The 19,055-nt window shown below is 41.4% G+C and overlaps 1 protein-coding gene across 1 annotated transcript in view; it reads right to left on the reverse strand.

Moving 5' to 3' along the window:
* Positions 1-8,951: 8,951 nt before the first annotated feature.
* The window catches only part of LOC127008664 (uncharacterized), a 125,880-nt gene continuing 115,776 nt past the window's right edge, over positions 8,952-19,055 (reverse strand). Inside the window, exon 7 of the transcript XR_007761233.1 lies at positions 8,952-9,029. The gene's annotated coding sequence lies outside the window, so the exon portion shown is untranslated. The remainder of the gene's footprint in view (positions 9,030-19,055) is intronic.

The following is a 19,055-nucleotide window of genomic DNA, read 5'->3' on the forward strand; positions in this document are numbered from 1 at the left end:
TCATCAAAGAAACCAACTATTTACTTCGTTTTCATGGCAGGCCTTTCTACCGATTCTTCCCCCCATAAATTATTTCACCGTATTGGCAACATTTTTTTTTATACTTAACCTGTTTATCGTGACGGAATTAAGTGGGTAGTGTCTTTAGTAAAACTCTTCGGTAATCATCACTCTCCTCTAATGAACGTGAAGTAATTAATCGTAAGAACATAAGAACAGCATAAACTCAAGGCAATACTGTGGCAAATTTATCTTGTATGTAAACCACAGATAGAGCATAAATATAGTACCTGGGCAAGCCTGGAGGAGGTAAACTGTGGTAACCTGGATATCACACCTGCCTCCCACCGCAGAATTAAGGGACATTGCTACGGAGATAAGCACCGACACCACGCGCAGTTCTAGCATATGCCGAAAACCTTACCTCTAAAAAACACTCATCTAATACATTTACAGCTAACCTTGAACTTAAGCCCAAAACAATTTTCTCACGTGTTGAAAATGATGTACCAAACCGCCTCTTCACTCTTACACAACCTGGATACACGAACCACACACACACACACACACACACACACACACTCACACTCACACAGCAAACCTTCCCTTTCCAATCCCCCAACTTCCTTCTTCCCCTCCCCCCATACCACCCCCAAACCTATCCACCCCATTACCTATTACTTATGGAGATCGGTTTAAAATGAGTCAATGGTTTTTGCCTTAGTGACGCAAGTTAAGGGACGGAGCCTAAGTTATTAATCCGACACGCTCGTAAATAGAAGAGGAAGGGAAAGGGGAGCGTGGTGGAAGTTTCTAAGTCTTAAAATGTAAACGTGGCTGGCTCCCTCCACCTCCTCCTCCTTCTGTCCCCCCTCCTCCTCCTCCTCCCCCTCCGCCTCCTCCTCCTCCTCCTGTGTGGTCGGTATGCAAAACGGGCAAAATTCACTTAAGGTTACCAGGATAATCAAGTTACGACTCAAATCTTGCGGGAGTTACTGGCTGTGAAAGAGCGGCCAGCAATTTCTCGGAGTGTGGGAGTGTCTGTCTCTTTCGCTTTGTCTCCCGATGTCTCTTTCGCTCTCTTTTTCTGCCTCCTGTGTCTCTGTCTCTTCCTCTGTGTCTGTCAGTCTCTCGCTGGATGTCTCACTTTCTCTGCCTTCTGTGTCTTCCTCTGTTTGCCTCTGTCTCTCTGGATGTCTCTCTCAGTCATTTTTCCTGTGCTGTGTCTCTTTGTCTCTTCCTCTGTGTCTGTGTCTCGCTTGGTGTCTCTCTCGCTCTTTTTCCCTCATCTGTGTCTCTTTCTCTTGCACTGTCAATGTCTTTCTGGATGTCTCTCTCTCAGTCTCATTTCTATTCTACTGGGTCTTCCTCTGCCTCAGTCTCTCGTTTGATGTTTCGCTCTCTCTCTCTTTGTCTTCTTTCTGTGTACGTCTGTGTGTCTGTGTCAGTATGTTTGTTTCTCTCTCTGTCTCTCGTGTGATCCCTTTCTCTCTCTCTCTCTCTCTCCTTCTCTCCTTCTTCGTACGTCAGTCTTTTTCTTCTCGTTACTTTTCTTTGTCTCATTTTCCTTCTGTTCCATCTTTGTCTTCCTGTCTAAGTGTGGGTCTGTATCTGTCTATCTCTGTCTGTCTGTTCCTGTCTGTCCGTCTATGTGTATGGCTGTGTGTCTTTTCTCTCTCTCCCGACCTATCGCTCTATTCATTTGCCGGTCTTTCTATCTATCTAACTATCTATTTATCTGTCTTTCTATCTGTCTGTCTGTTCTTCTGTCCACCCATCTCTCCACGTCTTTCCCTTCGTCTTATGTCTTTAATCCTTTCATTTTTCTTACACTTCCTCGATTTCTCTTCTTCTCCTTTTGCTTGCCTTTCTTTAGCTGCATCCCCTCATCGTCCTCCTCATTCTCTCTCTCCTTTTCTTCCCTCTCTTCATCATCATCATCATCCTCTTCTTCCTCTTTCTCTTCAGGTTACTTCTCCTCCTCTTACTGCCTCTTGTTTTCCCTCTATTTCTCCTCAATCTCCTTCTCCTCCATCGCATTCTTCTCCTCCTCCTCCTTCTCCCTCTTCTCGTTCTGCCTCTTCCTCTTTCCTTCATCTGCATCTTATTATTATTATTATTGTTATTATTTTTTCTTCTTTTTCTTCTTCTTCCTTCCCCTCCTCCTCCGTCACCTCCTCCTCCGTCACCTTCTCCTCCGTCACCTCCTCCTCCGTCACCCCCCTCCTCCTCCTCCTCCTCCTCCTCCTCCTCCACCTTGACACCCGTTGACTGAGGTTAATCAGGACAGGTACACACAGAGGCCATGTAGGTGTTTCTCTCTTCAACAGGTGAGAGAGAGAGAGAGAGAGAGAGAGAGAGAGAGAGAGAGAGAGAGAGAGAGAGAGAGAGAGTATTAGTGCTTGCATTATTCCTTTGCACTCTGTCTCTCTCTCTCTCTCTCTCATCATATATTTCTTTTTATCTCCTTTGTCTTCCCTTTTCTTCATTTTCTTCTTGTTTGTTTTCTTTTTCTTCTGTTTGTTTCTTTATCGTCGTCTCCTTCTTCCTTTGTCTTCCTTCCTTCCTCTTTTTCTTCATCTTCTTCATTCCTATATTTCGTCTTTTGCTTTCCCTTCCCTTTATTCTTTTTGCTTCTTCATCTTTGTGTTTTTTCTTATTTCTTGTCTTATTATTCTTCGTGTTTCTTAGTCTACATATTCTTTTACCATTTGTATTTGTTCTCTCTCTATTTCTATATCTATCTCTATATCGCTTTCAAACACACACTCACAAACACACAAACACACACATAAAAAACATATACACTTTCCAATCCCTTCCAACACTTTGACAACACGGAAAATATATATATATGAAAAAAATCATAAAACGCGTCCACTCACAAAGGAACACACACACACACACACACACACACACACACACACACACACACACACACACACACACACACACACACACACACACACACACAAACAAACATAGCGGTCGTGAAACTTGCAGTGAAAAAAAACAAAAAACAAGGGACATTAAATCGAACACGTCATTTCGTTGGACTTTTAAAGATGATCTGATGAAAGTCCGACCGTGCCTTTTTTTTTTGGTAGCCCTGAATAATTTTTTTTGACATTTTTTTCCCTCCCTCGCCCCGCGGCCAAATGCTCCAATTAAAAGAGTCCGCTATAACAACGCATGAATTTTCACACCGTCCAATCCAATCAACGAATCCTTACCTAATTATGTCTTTTTTTTTTTTGCCATACCTCTCTTTTCCTCTCTTTTTTTTCTTACTTTTACTTCATTTCGTTCTTTTGCTTCCTCACCTCTCCCTCTCTTCCCCCTTCTCTCTCTCGGTTTCTCTTTCTCTCGCCTCTCTTTTCTCTCCAAACTTTCCTCTCCTTTTTCGCTCCTTTCCCCATTCCCCTCACTCTCTTTCCTCCCTTCCTCTTTCTTTTCCCTTCTTTTTCTCTGTTCTCTTTTCCCCATGTTGTGTATTTCTCTCTTCGTCCTCTTCTTCTTTTTCTTCGTCTTCTTTTTCTTCTTTTTCTTCTTCCTCTCTCTCTGTTTCTCTTTTTCAACTCTCCTTATCAATTTTTTTTCTATCTTTTTCCGTATCTCTATCTTGATCTGTCTATCTCTATATCTATCTGTATCGACAATTAACACATTTTTTCCTCCCTCTCTTCCTCTCTCTCTCTCTCTCTCTCTCTCTCTCTCTCTCTCTCTCTCTCTCTCTCTCTCTCTCTCTCTCTCTCTCTCTCTCTCTCTCTCTCTCTCTCTCTCTCTCTCTCTCTCTCTCTCTCTCTCTCTCTCTCTCTCTCTCTCTCTCTCTCTCTCTCTCTCTCTCTCTTTTCGCAATCCTCATGCTCAGATTTTTCCTCTTTCTCTTTATATTCTTTCTTTTTTTTTCTTTCTTTCTCTCTCTGTCGACGCTTAACACATTCTTTTCACTTATCTAATCATACCTGTTGACCTGACCTCACCTGACCCTTATAATTACTTCATTGTACACACACTCTCTCTCTCTCTCTCTCTCTCTCTCTCTCTCTCTCTCTCTCTCTCTCTCTCTCTCTCTCTCTCTCTCTCTCTCTCTCTCTCTCTCTCTCTCTCTCTCTCTCTCTCTCTCTCTCATAATTATAATCTTTACCTAATTAATTTTAAGCCTAATTATCTACCTGTCTATCGCTCTTTTCTAAGTAACATTCGTCTTATTTTACAGTAAAGGAGACTGCTCAAGACCAAAAAAATAAAGGATACAAGGAACCTGCTCCCCAAAACAATAAGTGAAAGAACCAAATACGAAATTCATAAACGATTGGAGAGGTGACGATGCTCCTCTCTTGAAGGTGTTAACTTACTTATATTCTACTCTCTCTCCTCCTTAACTGTCTTTCCATTCATAAGTAAACGGCTGGTCTTTAAATTTTAGAGGGTCTACTTTTTTGTATACATCCAATTAAGTTACACAACAAAGAGGAATGACAAAAAGAAAAGGAAATTAAGCTTTTATGAGATGACAAAACGTTTCTTAAATTTCTTTTTGTAACAACTAGACTGCAAAAACCACGGAAACATCTAACTTATTATTTTTTTGTGGTAGAGAGAGGCGGAGTAGAGTAGAAAAGAGAGTAGAGGGAGCACAGAACAGCGATAAAGAATACGTGTTTGATGCAGAGTATTCTATCCGGTCTGACAACAGCACTTTCGTTTTTTTATAAATTGATCGTCAGTCTGAAAATTTAGCGTAGAGAGAGAGAGAGAGAGAGAGAGAGACAGACAGACAGACAGACAGACAGACAGACAAACAGACAGACAGACACAGACAGACAGACAGACCGCCGGTACAAGCAGACAATTTCCAGTGAGCGCCGAGTGGCCTTAGACTAACAAACAAACAGAAAAACAGAGCAGAAAAGAGATAATTTTCATATATGTATAAACGAAAAACTAAATGTTCTGCAATGTTATATTTCATCCTGGCTGCAACCAACTACCGCGTTTTCTTCCACTCCTTTATTTTTCTTCCATTTTTCTATCTCTTCTACTTTCACTCAACACATTTCGCTACAAACTAAAATATCTTCTCTTACTTTGCGTTATTTTCATTTTATCTCCAATCAACTCTTTCTCCCCTTCTTCTGCCTCCCTCTCTCTTCTTTTTCTTGTTCTTTCTAATTTCCCTCCTTCCGTCTTTCCCCTCATACACTCCCCTTTCTTCTCCTACCCTTTCTGTCCCTCTCTCTATCTCTCTACTTTTCCTCCTCCCTCATTTTCCTTTTAGTCTCCCCACCTTTCCCCTTTTCTTTCTCTCCCTCTTCTATCTTTTTCTCCTTCCCTCATTCTCCTCTTTCTCTCCCCTTCTTTCCTCTTCCCTGTCTTATCTTATTACCTCCACTCCCTTCTCTGCTCTCCTCTTACCCTTCTCTCCTTTCTTTCTTTCCCCTCTTTCCCCTTCCTTCCCCTTTCTTTTCTCTCCTGTTTCTCTTCTCTCTTTTCCCCATCCCCTCATTCCTTTGTCATTATCTCCTCTCTCTCCCTTTCCTTTCTATTCCTCTCTCTTTCCTCCCCTTTCTCTCCTTTCCTTCCCTCTTTATCCCATTATTCTCCCCTTCATTCTCTTTCATTTTTACCTTCTATCTTTCCTCCCCTTTTTCTTCTCTCCTTTCCTCCTAACCTTCCTTCCCCTCACACTTTCCCTCTCCCTTCTCCTTTCCTTTCTCTCCCATCTCCCTCCCTCTTTCGGTCCCTCTCCCCTCCCTTCCTCTTCTTATTTTCTCTCTGTCTCTCGCCTCTCCTTTCTCTTCTCTCTTCTTTCTCTTATCTCTTTTCCTACTTCCCTCATTCCTCTCACATTCTCCCCTCCCTTTCCCTTCCCCTTCGCTCCTTAGGGACTCAGCTACATGGCACCCAATGCCCTATTTTCCCTTCGCTCCCTTCCCCTCCCTTTCTCCTCCCCGTCCCTCCCCCTTCCCCTCGTCCTCCCCGCTCCCTCCCTCCCTCTCTTTTTTCATACAGTGTCCCCGAGCATATTACTCCCCCTCACCCATATTTTTGCGTGCACCAAACTCTCCAGCCTCGCCCACACCCTGTCCGCGAACCAACCCTCTCGCTCACTTGCTCTTCTTCTCTGTCTCTTCTCTTCTCTCTCTCTCTCTCTCTCTCTCTCTCTCTCTCTCTCTCTCTCTCTCTCTCTCTCTCTCTCTCTCTCTCTCTCTCTCTCTCTCTCTCTCTCTCTCTTCCCTGCTCTCTCTGTCTCTGTTTCCTTCTCTCTTTATCTTCCGTTTGCTCTCTTTCTCTTCAGTTCTCTCTCTCTCTCTCTCTCTCTCTCTCTCTCTCTCTCTCTCTCTCTCTCTCTCTCTCTCTCTCTCTCTCTCTCTCTCTCTCTCTCTCTCTCTCTCTCTCTCTCTCTCTCTCTCTCTCTCTCTCTCTCTCTCCTCATCCTCCTCCTCCTCCTCCTCCTCCTCCTCCTCTTGCTTCTTCTCTCGCCTCCTCTCCATAGACATCCATTCCTAGCCCGCGTCCATAAATCAGACATTAAGATGAGTTAGCCCTGAAAAGCTCCCTCACGTAATGGCGTTTTCTCGTAAGCGAGGACGGAAGGCTGGACGCTAAGGGCGGACGGAGTAACACAGCGAAGGAGGCTGAAAAGGAGTTCTCTTAGATACTCCGGCGTGATTTGTGAGCCGCGGGGAGTGAGTGGCCGGGCTGCAGTGAGGCTCTTTATAGCTTATCTGCCCTCCCCCTAACCCCCAGGTATGCGTGAGCTCTCTCTCTCTTGTTTTGTTGTTTCTGTGGAGCATTTGTTGGCGACATCAAGGTCACTGCCCTTGTGTTTGCTGATGATGGTGTACTTCTCGCGGAATCGCTGGAGGTCCTGATGATGGCTCTCGAAGTACTGCATGAGGAAGCGAAGCTTCTGGGACTGAGGGTCTCCTGGGCCAAATCAAGGTCTAGTCGTTTGGCGCCTCGCTGCTCATGCAAGTGAAGATGTTGAGGTCACTTAAGGTTTCACATATTTTGGTAGTGTAGTGCATAACAATGGCGGGTCTTAGTAAGAAGTCACTCGACGAAGTGGCCTGGCCCACTGTGTTATGGACTCGCTCTATGCAGGTGAACATAGATTCAAATCTTTAAGTCGTTTGTGCTCCCTGTATCACTGTGTGGCTGAGACATGGTCACTGAATAGTGACTTGGAGAGGCGTCGATGCCTTTGGTACCAAGTGACTTCGCAGGATCATGGGGTATCGCTGGAATCACTTCTTATCAAACCAATGACTACGTGATGAAACTGAATCGAGGCCTGTCACCAGTCCGTGAACACCAACTTCGCCTATATGGGCACGTGGCGCGCCTCCCGGTCGTGGATCCTGCCTGGAGGGACTTGGGATGGACAGGGCAGCTGTGTGGGAGCTTGCTCGGGGGACCGTGGGGTGCAGAGGCGGCGTGTGAATGAGGCGATGCTATATTTGTCTCGTTCACTGTTTTACTGATTTAATGGTTCAGAAGATAATGAAGCGCATTAAAGAGCACGCATACAGACACAAATGGAAGGGGCACAAAATTAATCTAGAAATCGGTATATTCTTCTTACTGAAAAATAAGACATAGACGAAAAAGCACAAAATTAATCCAGAACTCTATATCTTCTTGGCGAAATGGAACGAGGCAGGTACCACTGAAAAATCATTTGATTAGATTTACATGAGACAGGTAGCTATCCGCTTTTTCTGTGTAGTCTCTCTCTCTCTCTCTCTCTCTCTCTCTCTCTCTCTCTCTCTCTCTCTCTCTCTCTCTCTCTCTCTCTCTCTCTCTCTCTCTCTCTCTCTCTCTCTCTCTCTCTCTCTCTCTCTCTCTCTCTCTCTCTCTCTCTCTCTCTCTCTCTCTCTCAGTGTGTGTGTGTGTGTGTGTGTGTGTGTGTGTGTGTGTGTGTGTGTGTGCTTTTTTATTTGTGTATTTCTGTGTATGTCCTCCGGGGTGTGTATGTGTCATTTGTGTTTGTGTCAGTCTAAGTTAATTACGCCTGAGAACGACTATGTATATATGTGTATCTATGTATGTCTGATGCATTCCGTGTTTCTTTGTGTATATCTGTTTTTGTCTGTGTCACGCCGCCAACTCGAACGATGAAGACCAAGGAACAATGAAACAGATTAGTTTACAAAGACATAATCACTGGACTTGGCTAAATCACCCCAATTATGGAAAGAAATTACTATAGATGCTTGTGTCTGCATGTATGTAATTATGTATGTATGTATGTATGTATAGGTATGTATGTATATATCTAGGTATATATGTACACGTATATAATTATGTATGAATGTATTTGTTTGTATGCATGTATAATATTCATGTATATATAAACAAATATTTAGTTAAGCAGCTTGACAGATCAATATATGAATAGGTAAATACATAAACGTATATATAAAAAAACAAATAGAAATATGAATAAAATAAATAACACAAACGTATCCGGCGCGTAACCGAAGCATAAGTGAATTGGGTCTGTTTGGGACGCTACTCGATCCTCCACACAATGCGATTTGATACCACTAGGAAAGAGATTTGATTCTCTTCCCATACAAACTTTTACCAGAGAAACCTAAGTGCAGGGCATAAATATTCTTTATACCTCTACACGCCCCCCCACACACAAAAAAAAACTATGAAACAAGTACGCCAAATAACTTTAATAATAGTAATAATAATAGCAAAGCAGACAGATCAAAGACTTAAAAAAAAAACAATAATGAAAAAAAGCCCGTTACTTACTGCCCCTAAAAAGATTGGAGAGGAGTGGCCGTAAGATAGAGATAAGAAAGATAAGGAGGTTAAAAAAGTATAATAAATTACAGTTTGCGGTCCCAGTAGCTACAGTTAACATAAGAAGCGACAAGCATAAACATAGTAAATGATAAAAATACCGAATATATTGATTACACTAACCCGTGATTGGTAGACTGATTCATTAATTGCGTCGTGTCCTTATCCAACCCAAGCAAGTCTTCATCCTCGAGCATTGGCTTCTGAAACGTCCAAAAAAGGAGTTAATAAGAACAAGTAAAGAGGATATAAAGAGAAGAGTAAAAAGTAAAGAATAAATAAAAGTAGGTGAATAATAAGATGACTCAATAAGCAGGTCATAATGAAAGCAAATAAGGTAATAAAAAGAGGTGAGTAAATAATAAAGACAAAAAAGAAAGATAAATCAGTATACGTATTTAAAAAGATGACTCAACAAGCACGCCATAACGCAAGTAAATAAGATAGTTAATAAAGGTGAGTAAAGAGTAAGTAAAGAGTAAGGACTAAAAAGTAAATAACAAATCAGGAAAAGTAAATAAGAAGAGGACTCAATAGACAGGTCATGATGAAAGTAAATAAAGGAGTTACTAAGGGTATTTAAAGAGTAAACGAGGGAATAAATAAAGATAAGTAGAGTAGACAAAGGGTAGAGGGTAAAAGTGAATAAATTAGGATAAGTAAGTAAGGTGAGGACTCGATAAGTAGGTCATAATAAAGTCACTCATCATTACACCATAACTCAAGGGGAAGGAATCTAAGACTGCTGTATCACCGACGAAGAGAACTCAGATTATTGGACCACTGATAAAGAAACTCAAAATTCCTGCCCCGCCAAAACCTAAGATCATTGCCTCACAGAAAACGAACGCCTTGCCTCATTTTAGGGAGGACACACTCAGTTCTTCCTCTGTCTTATACTTCGTCTTTTTCCTCCTCCTCCTCCATCTCTTTCTTGTACGCCGATTGTTTTCTTTTTCTCCTCCTCTTTCTCCTTCTACTCATCTTCTATCTTAGCCTTTGTCTTTTTCTCCTCCTCTTCCTCCTCCTTCTCCTTCACTTTCTTGCACTCCGATTCTTCCTTTTTCTCCTCCTCTTTCTGCTTCTGCTCATCCTTCTCTTCGTACTTATCTTTTCCTATTCTGTCTTCTCCTACTCTGGGAAGCAATGTGAAGGGAAGGGAAAGAAGGTCCGCTAAGAAAAGGAACTCAAAGGAAGAGAAGGTAAAGCAAGACAAGGTAAGCAAAGGTAAGATAAGATACTAGAAGAGAAAGGAAGATGGAGGTAATAAAAGGTAAGGTAAGGAAGATTAAGGAACGTTTTTGAGCTTATAGAGAGAAAAGAACGAGCCGATTGAGTGCTCCTGTCAAGACCTGAGGTGAAGGCGTAGAAGATAAGGTGCAAATTTAAACCTTCCTTGTATACTGTGTCATGACTTACATGAATCGAATAGCGTATACACCATTCCGACGCAGGGCAAATTAAAATGCTGTGTTAGGATAATAATGTCTAATAACTACCTGATAATTGAGATGTTAATGCTGTGTTGTGATAGGAAATACTACTTCAAAAGATTACTATATATTTTTTTTCTCATATATAATCAGGCAAAATACTGCATCGATTTACTTCATACTCATATATATATTTTTTCCCTTCACCTGGAAATCTATATTCGAGGTATCATATCCATCGATGGTCAAATGTTTTCAGGAAATAAGCGAACAATGACATTTATCGCCATAAAATCAAATGGAGAAATATCAAAAGAGCGAGTATTTCATAAACTATGGTGTCCCCTGAGGCGCTACCTTTAACCGTGCTCTCTTACCGCCATAGAAAACGAACACCAACAATGCATTTCAGTGATAACTACGATAAAAAACGAGGAAAACGTATCACAAAGAGAACATAACAAAATATATACTGCATCGAGCCACAGGGGAAGCATAAACGCAATAGGAACGTAAATAACTAAAAATACAACCGGGAATAGGAACTCAACAGCCACGATTGATACGGCGCATGGGAGGAACGTCAATCTCTTAGGTCGGTAGTCGGTATTGTTAAACGCCTCCACCCTCAACTCAACTATTTCCAAAGGCCAAAAAGGAGATCAATGGAGTTCCTATGAGTGTTATTTTAGGTTCATGGTACAGAGGAAGGGCCAAACTACTACCAGGGTCATAAAGCTATCCATGGAAATGCCTACAACTCCTACGAAAGCCTTGTCAAATATGTGCTTGGTATTTGTGAGTCATTGAGGCTTTATGCAGCTGTCTAGAAAGCTTTGTTCATGCGGGGAAAGTGTTGAAATTGCTTCCCATTACAAAATTTCCTGCTGCTACTGACTAAATGGTTCTTATCACGCAGAGAGGAAAAGGGAGAGGAGGAGGGGAGGAGGAGGAGGAGAGAGAGAGAGAGAGAGAGAGAGAGAGAGAGAGAGAGAGAGAGAGAGAGAGAGAGAGAGAGAGAGATGTGAAACAGGAAGCGAGTACAAGTTAAATTATTCACACACCTGACAATTAGGGTGCAGGGGCAGTAAATATTCATGGACACGAATGAAAAGATGAAGATAAAAGTGTGTATACAAATGTGACTTAATTTGCTTATAAATAACATGAGCAAGAAGGAAGGAAGGAAGGACGGAAGGAAGGGAGGAAAGGAGGTCAGGAAGGATAAAGGAAGTAAGGAAGGAAGGAAAGAAGGAAGGAAGGAAGGAAGGAAGGAAGGAGGAAAGGAAGGGAGAAAGGGAGGTGAGGATAGAAAAAAGGAAGGAAGGAAGGAAGGAAGGAGGAAAGGAAATAAGAAAGAAAAGAATGAAAGAAAAAAGAAAGAAAGCAAGAAAGAGAGGGAGGGAGGAAAGAAGGATGGAAGGAAGGAAAGTAGATGAATGCTGAAGAATAAAAATAATAAACAAAAAAGAAAAGAATAAAATGACGAATGAAATGAATGCTAAAGTATACAAGAGCTAAACATTAAATAAACCGATATAAAGAAGATGGCAATGAAAAACGATTAATATACATCACCATCATCATCATCATCATCACCATAAGCAGCTATTAACTCCTATATTCTAGTCCACTGGAGGATAAAAGGCTTTCACAACGCGCTCTCTCTCTCTCTCTCTCTCTCTCTCTCTCTCTCTCTCTCTCTCTCTCTCTCTCTCTCTCTCTCTCTCTCTCTTTGTCTTTCTATTTTTCTTTCTTTCCTTCTTTCCCTTCTGCTTTTTTTTTCTTTTTCTTTATTTTTCTATTTTAGTCTTTCTTTCTCATTCTTTCTTTTCTTTCTTTCTTTCTTCCTTGCTTTTTTTCTTTGTTTTCAGTTTTTTCTTTGTTCATACTTTTTTTCTTTTCTTTCTTTTTCTTTCTTTTCTTCTCTCTCTCTCTCTCTCTCTCTCTCTCTCTCTCTCTCTCTCTCTCTCTCTCTCTCTCTCTCTTTCTCTGATGTGTAGCGTATTCTAATTCCGTCAAAGGCTTTAAGTTCATCTCATCACACGGTTCTCTTCCTACCTTCTGTTACTTCCGGGTTGCCATCCTCTCACTGGGGCTGTTCATCTGCTATCAATTATACTCAAGCCCATATTTTATTCTTAACCATACTCAGAATATAATATAATGTCTGTTCTCTGATCCCTGTTTCTCTGCACTTCTCTTTATTTCTCTTCATTCCTCTCTGCGTTATTCTTCTCCTTCTCTTTAAAGGTTTTCTGAGACGCATTTTACTCGTAAGCTAGAATTCACACGAAGGAAAGAAAGAGAGAAAGAAAGAAAAGAAAAGAATGATGGTAAGAATAAGGAGTGGGAGAGATAGAAAGCAAGGAAAGAAAAGATACGAAAAGAGTAAGAAAAAAAGAAAGAATGAAGAACGAACGAACGAACGAACGAAAGAAAGAAAGAAAGAAAAAGAGGAAAAGAAAAGAAAGATTCCACACTATTCTCTTCCGGGAGTGTACAAAGTTGCCGTTCCTAATTGTACGAAATACGTTGACTAAAATGCGAAAAATATGAAAATCAAATGTCTCGTAAAATTAAAACAAGACAATAAATACCAACATAAATGGAATATCAAAACATCAATAAGCTCATCAAACAGATAACCTCAAACTCAAAATTAATAAAACATGGAACTAAGTTGAAATAAATGACTGCAAAAGAACACAAACTCGAAAGAAAAAAATCATTAACCACAAACATGATATGAAGCTAATACCTTACAGATACATCAACGCAACGGCTCAGGCACGCTTGAATAAAATGAAAAAATACAGAAAAAAATAAATGGAACCGAACAAACTCCCCGAAATTGAACCAACATTGTTTTCCACAGGTGAGCAATCAATGGTGTCTCTTTACCTGGCCGCCGCGACCTTAATCCGTCTCAGGTGTGTGTGTGTGTGTGTGTGTGTGTGTGTGTGTTTTACGTCGTTGCCTGTTGCGCCGGTAGGCATCTTCCTGGTGGGGCCTGATGGTCGGCCCAAGGCTTCTTCCAGGTGGGGCCTGATGGTCGGCCCAGCCCGTTCTGGCGCAGGCGAGTGTTTATAGTGGCGCCATCTTGCATTGGCTCATGCTGCCCCCCGGAACTCGTTCTTGATTCGCTTGGACGGCTTCCTCTAGAGTCCGGGTTGATGGGTGGTCTTCAGGACAGCATGTGGGTAGTTTTAAGCCACTCGGCGGTGACTGAAAAATCCGAGTGGTAGCGTGGGGATTCGAACCCGCGTCGTCCATCACGCGGTGAATGTGAGCCCAGTACGCTACCAGTTCGGCCACCGCCTACCCAAGCGTCTATTTACTTAGCATAAAAAAGAGAGAAGAGAGAAAAAATGAACTGCATATTTACCCAAGGAATCGAGCTTGCTGTCTGTCTGTCTATCTGTTTGTCTGTCTATCTATATGCGTTTCTCTCCATATCTATCTATCTATCTATCTATCTCCCTCGCTCTCTCTAGCTACCTCTCCTTCTCCCTCTCCCTCCCTCTCTTTCTCCCTCTCCCTCTCTTTCCTTCCCTTCTCCCTCCCTCTCTTGCTCCTTCCCTCCACCAGTCTCGACCACTCTCACCATGTAAAGGTCACACTCACGCATGCACAGCTGTCGTTTCCGCCGCTAACAAGACCCAGGAATGCCACTAACGCGGGGCGGACAGGATTATTTCAGTTTCTACCGCTATGGTTCAGGTGTTCGTCAGCAGGTAAATGAGGAGGAGGAGGAGGAGGAGGAGGAGGAGGGGAGGAGGAGGAGGAGGAAGGGGAGGTAATTGTGGTGGTGGTTGGGAAGGGAGCCAAGGGAGTTAAATGGGAGGGGAAAAAGAGATATGGAGGTGATATATACGAGAGAGAGAGAGAGAGAAAAAAGGGGGTGGTAGGGGCCCTGCCTAAACCCTTCCCCTCACGTCATAATTCTAAACTAATTATGGCTGAGCAAATACCATGGCGAAAGTTTTTTTTTTTAACGAAATTAGTTCCACTTTTAATGGCTTGGCGTTGTGTGTGTGTGTGTGTGTGTGTGTGTGTGTGTGTGTGTGTGTGTGTGTGTGTGTGTGTGTGTGTGTGTGTGTGTGTGTGTGTGTGTGTGTGTGAAATGTCTATGACTTTCCTTGCTATCTATTATTCATTGCCAAACAGATAGACTAACTTGAAACGTCTTCGTGCTTAGAGAATATATACTGAAGAAAGATATCATTAACAAAACAAACACATTAAGAGACACATTAAGAAATACACGCTTCAGAAATATACGCTTGAAAATGTACGCTTAAGAAATATGCACTTATAACTATACAACAAAGAAGTATTATATAATTAAACGATCAAGAAATACATATCCACCAATTTTAGTTTTAGCTTAAAAGACAAAATAAAAATGGAAGGCACGCACACTGGAAATCATTACTGCCATAAATTTCCCGCTTTTCACCAGAATTAGAAAACAGCCATTTACGAGTCAACAAACAGAGCAAACGGGAGAAAATGGCGGGAACGATGCAGACCTACAACTCGACAATGAAATATTATAGAGTAAAAACGATGCAGTGCTATATAAAACGATGCAGTGCTATATAAAACGGTGCAGTGCTATACAAAACGATGCAGTGCCATATAAAACGATGCAGTGCTATACAAAACGATACAGTGCTATATAAAACGATGCAGTGCTATACAAAACGATGCAGTGCAATATAAAACGATGCAGTGCCATATAAAACGATGCAGTGCTATACAAAACGATGCAGTGCTATACAAAACGATGCAGTGCTATATAAAACGATGCAGTGCTATACAAAACGATGCAGTGCTATATAAAACGATGCAGTGCTATACAAAACGATGCAGTGCCATATAAAACGATGCAGTGCTATACAAAACGATGCAGTGCCATATAAAACGATGCAGTGCTATACAAAACGATGCAGTGCCATATAAAACGATGCAGTGCTATACAAAACGATGCAGTGCTATACAAAACGATGCAGTGCTATATAAAACGATGCAGTGCTATACAAAACGATGCAGTGCCATATAAAACGATGCAGTGCCATATAAAACGATGCAGTGCTATACAAAACGATGCAGTGCCATATAAAACGATGCAGTGCCATATAAAACGATGCAGTGCCATATAAAACGATGCAGTGCTATACAAAACGATGCAGTGCCATATAAAACGATGCAGTGCTATACAAAACGATGCAGTGCCATATAAAACGATGCAGTGCTATACAAAACGATGCAGTGCCATATAAAACGATGCAGTGCTATACAAAACGATGCAGTGCTATACAAAACGATGCAGTGCCATATAAAACGATGCAGTGCTATACAAAACGATGCAGTGCTATACAAAACGATGCAGTGCCATATAAAACGATGCAGTGCTATACAAAACGATGCAGTGCCATATAAAACGATGCAGTGCCATATAAAACGATGCAGTGCTATACAAAACGATGCAGTGCCATACAAAACGATGCAGTGCTATACAAAACGATGCAGTGCTATACAAAACGATGCAGTGCCATATAAAACGATGCAGTGCTATACAAAACGATGCAGTGCCATATAAAACGATGCAGTGCCATATAAAACGATGCAGTGCCATATGAAACGATGCAGTGCCATATAAAACGATGCAGTGCCATATAAAACGATGCAGTGCCATATAAAACGATGCAGTGCCATATAAAACGATGCAGTGCCATATAAAACGATGCAGTGCCATATAAAACGATGCAGTGCCATACAAAACGATGCAGTGCCATATAAAACGATGCAGTGCTATACAAAACGATGCAGTGCCATATAAAACGATGCAGTGCTATACAAAACGATGCAGTGCCATATAAAACGATGCAGTGCTATACAAAACGATGCAGTGCCATATAAAACGATGCAGTGCCATATAAAACGATGCAGTGCCATATAAAACGATGCAGTGCTATACAAAACGATGCAGTGCCATATAAAACGATGCAGTGCCATATAAAACGATGCAGTGCTATACAAAACGATGCAGTGCCATATAAAACGATGCAGTGCTATACAAAACGATGCAGTGCTATACAAAACGATGCAGTTCTATATAAAACGATGCAGTGCTATATAAAACGGTGCAGTGCTATACAAAACGATACAGTGCTATATAAAACGATGCAGTGCTATACAAAACGATACAGTGCTATATAAAACGATGCAGTGCTATACAAAACGATACAGTGCTATATAAAACGATGCAGTGCCATATAAAACGATGCAGTGCTATACAAAACGATGCAGTGCTATACAAAACGATGCAGTGCTATACAAAACGATGCAGTGCTATACAAAACGATACAGTGCTATACAAAACGATGCAGTGCTATATAAAGCGATGCAGTGCTATATAAAACGATGCAGTGCTATATAAAACGATGCAGTGCTATACAAAACGATACAGTGCTATACAAAACGATACAGTGCTATACAAAACGATGCAGTGCTATACAAAACGATGCAGTGCTATATAAAACGATGCAGTGCTATATAAAACGATGCAGTGCTATATAAAACGATGCAGTGCTATATAAAACGGTGCAGTGCTATATAAAACGGTGCAGTGAGATATATAAACAATGCAGTGAACGTTAAATAGTAAAGTTAAATCCTTCGCCTTGTCGCTTGAGCCTGTGGAGGGAAGAGCCCATTTCAGGAACGCGGGGCCAGTGTGACATTCGGGTTACCACAGTCTACCCTCCAAAGGTTTCCCCAGGTGCCTACTTATTGATCGGTCAGAAAGGGATGAGCGCCGATTACCCGGGGCGAGATTCGAAGCTGTGCCCTCCGATTCGTAGCTAGGCACGCTAATCACTGATCCACGTAGTTGCTAAATATATAAACTGTGGTGTGAAATATTATAGGCCATGCTGTGAAATGTATAAATGATGCATTGATGTATAGAAGCGATGCCGTGTCGTAATGCAGAAAAAGATGCATCGCCATAATATTGGAAATGAACATGAGCGTCATAAAACTGGGGCCCCGGTGAAGGGTATTGACGTTAACGGAGGCTTTTAAAAGATTACACGTCGGCATTAGTTGATTGATGACTGACACGTGTTTGCTGCGCTTCTCTGCCGCAGTATGTACGAGTGCGGATTAATTAAAACACAGAAATAAATGAATGAAGAGATATGTGAGAAAAATATAATCGCGTCTGATATGAATTAATAATGGATGAATAAAAAGTTAGTCTGAAAGATAAAATATATAAATAAATCTTCATATATTGTTAAATGAAATATAAGTATATGAATAAATAAATAGTTCAGATCAGTAGTGATACTTTTTTTCTATATTTTTGTATATCCTGCATTTCTATACTTTTGCACATAACAATAGTTTGATAATTATTATACCTACATAGAAAATAGTAAAGGCATATACATAAGATATTGTGGATTTATAAATAGATGAAGTGAGTGAGTGAGTGAGTGAGTGAGTGAGTTAGAGATTGAGTTAGTGAGTGAGTGAGTGAGTGAGTGAGTGAGTGAGTGAGTGAGTGAGTGAGTGAGTGAGTTAGAGATTGAGTTAGTGAGTGAGTGAGTGAGTGAGTGAGTGAGTGAGTGTGAGTGAGTGAGTGAGTGTGAGTGAGTGAGTGAGTGAGTGAATAAGTGAGTGAGTGAGTTAGAGATAAGATTAGTGAGTGAGTGAGTGAGTGAGTGAGTGAATGAGTTAGTGAGTGAGTGAGTGAATAAGTGAGTGAGTGAGTTAGAGATAAGATTAGTGAGTGAGTGAGTGAGTGAGTGAGTGAGTGAGTGAGTGTGAGTGAGTGAGTGAGTGAGTGAATAAGTGAGTGAGTGAGTTAGAGATAAGATTAGTGAGTGAGTGAGTGAGTGAGTGAGTGAATGAGTTAGTGAGTGAGTGAGTGAGTCATGAACAAAGGAGTCATTAAAAGCCTGAAACAGACACACACACACACACACACACACACACACACACACACACAACTGCAGCGTAATTAGGACTGCACACAATTAGAAGAGTGAATTATGAGGGAGATGCACGCCAGCCTTTTATTTCTTCTTTATTTGTGCCAGTAAATTCTTTTGTATAATCACGCGTGTTCCATCACCATAACTTTCTGGAGCTTCACGCAAAACCAGGAAAAAAAAAAAGATAGATTATGAAAATTATACTCATTAATTTCTTTCGCTTCATGTATTTAGTGAACCAGTTTATGAGACGCCAAAGAAAATGTGGTTTGTAAAATATATATATAAATAAATTTTGGCCTATTGTGTCTTGTTCTGCGTTACTGGAAAAAGTTTAAGGTTTGTGTGTGTGTGTGTGTGTGTGTGTGTGTGTGTGTGTGTGTGTGTGTGTGTGTGTGTGTGTGTGTGTGTGTGTGTTGAGTTTTAGAGAGAGAGAGAGAGAGAGAGAGAGAGAGAGAGAGAGAGAGAGAGAGAGAGAAACATGCATCATGGAGGTGAAAGGGGTTTGTGAAGTTTCCTCATCCAAGCGAATGGAATGGAAAGACCCTGGAGGGGGGGGGGGGTGAAGGGTAAGAGGAGGAGGAGGGAGTGGGGAGGGGGAGGCAGGGATGTCGGTAGGGGAGTGGAGGGGTGTCTACAGTTGTCCTAAAATGTGGAGGGGAGGAAAAAATTGTATTAGTGGGGAGGGGGAAAATGAGGGGAGAGGAAAATGTGGAAAAAAATGTGGAAAAATAATGTGGATAAAAATGTGAAAAAAAATGTGGAGCGGAGGAAAAAATGGAGG

Source organism: Eriocheir sinensis, chromosome 38 (assembly GCF_024679095.1).
Source record: "Eriocheir sinensis breed Jianghai 21 chromosome 38, ASM2467909v1, whole genome shotgun sequence".
NCBI classification, from domain to species: domain Eukaryota; kingdom Metazoa; phylum Arthropoda; class Malacostraca; order Decapoda; family Varunidae; genus Eriocheir; species Eriocheir sinensis.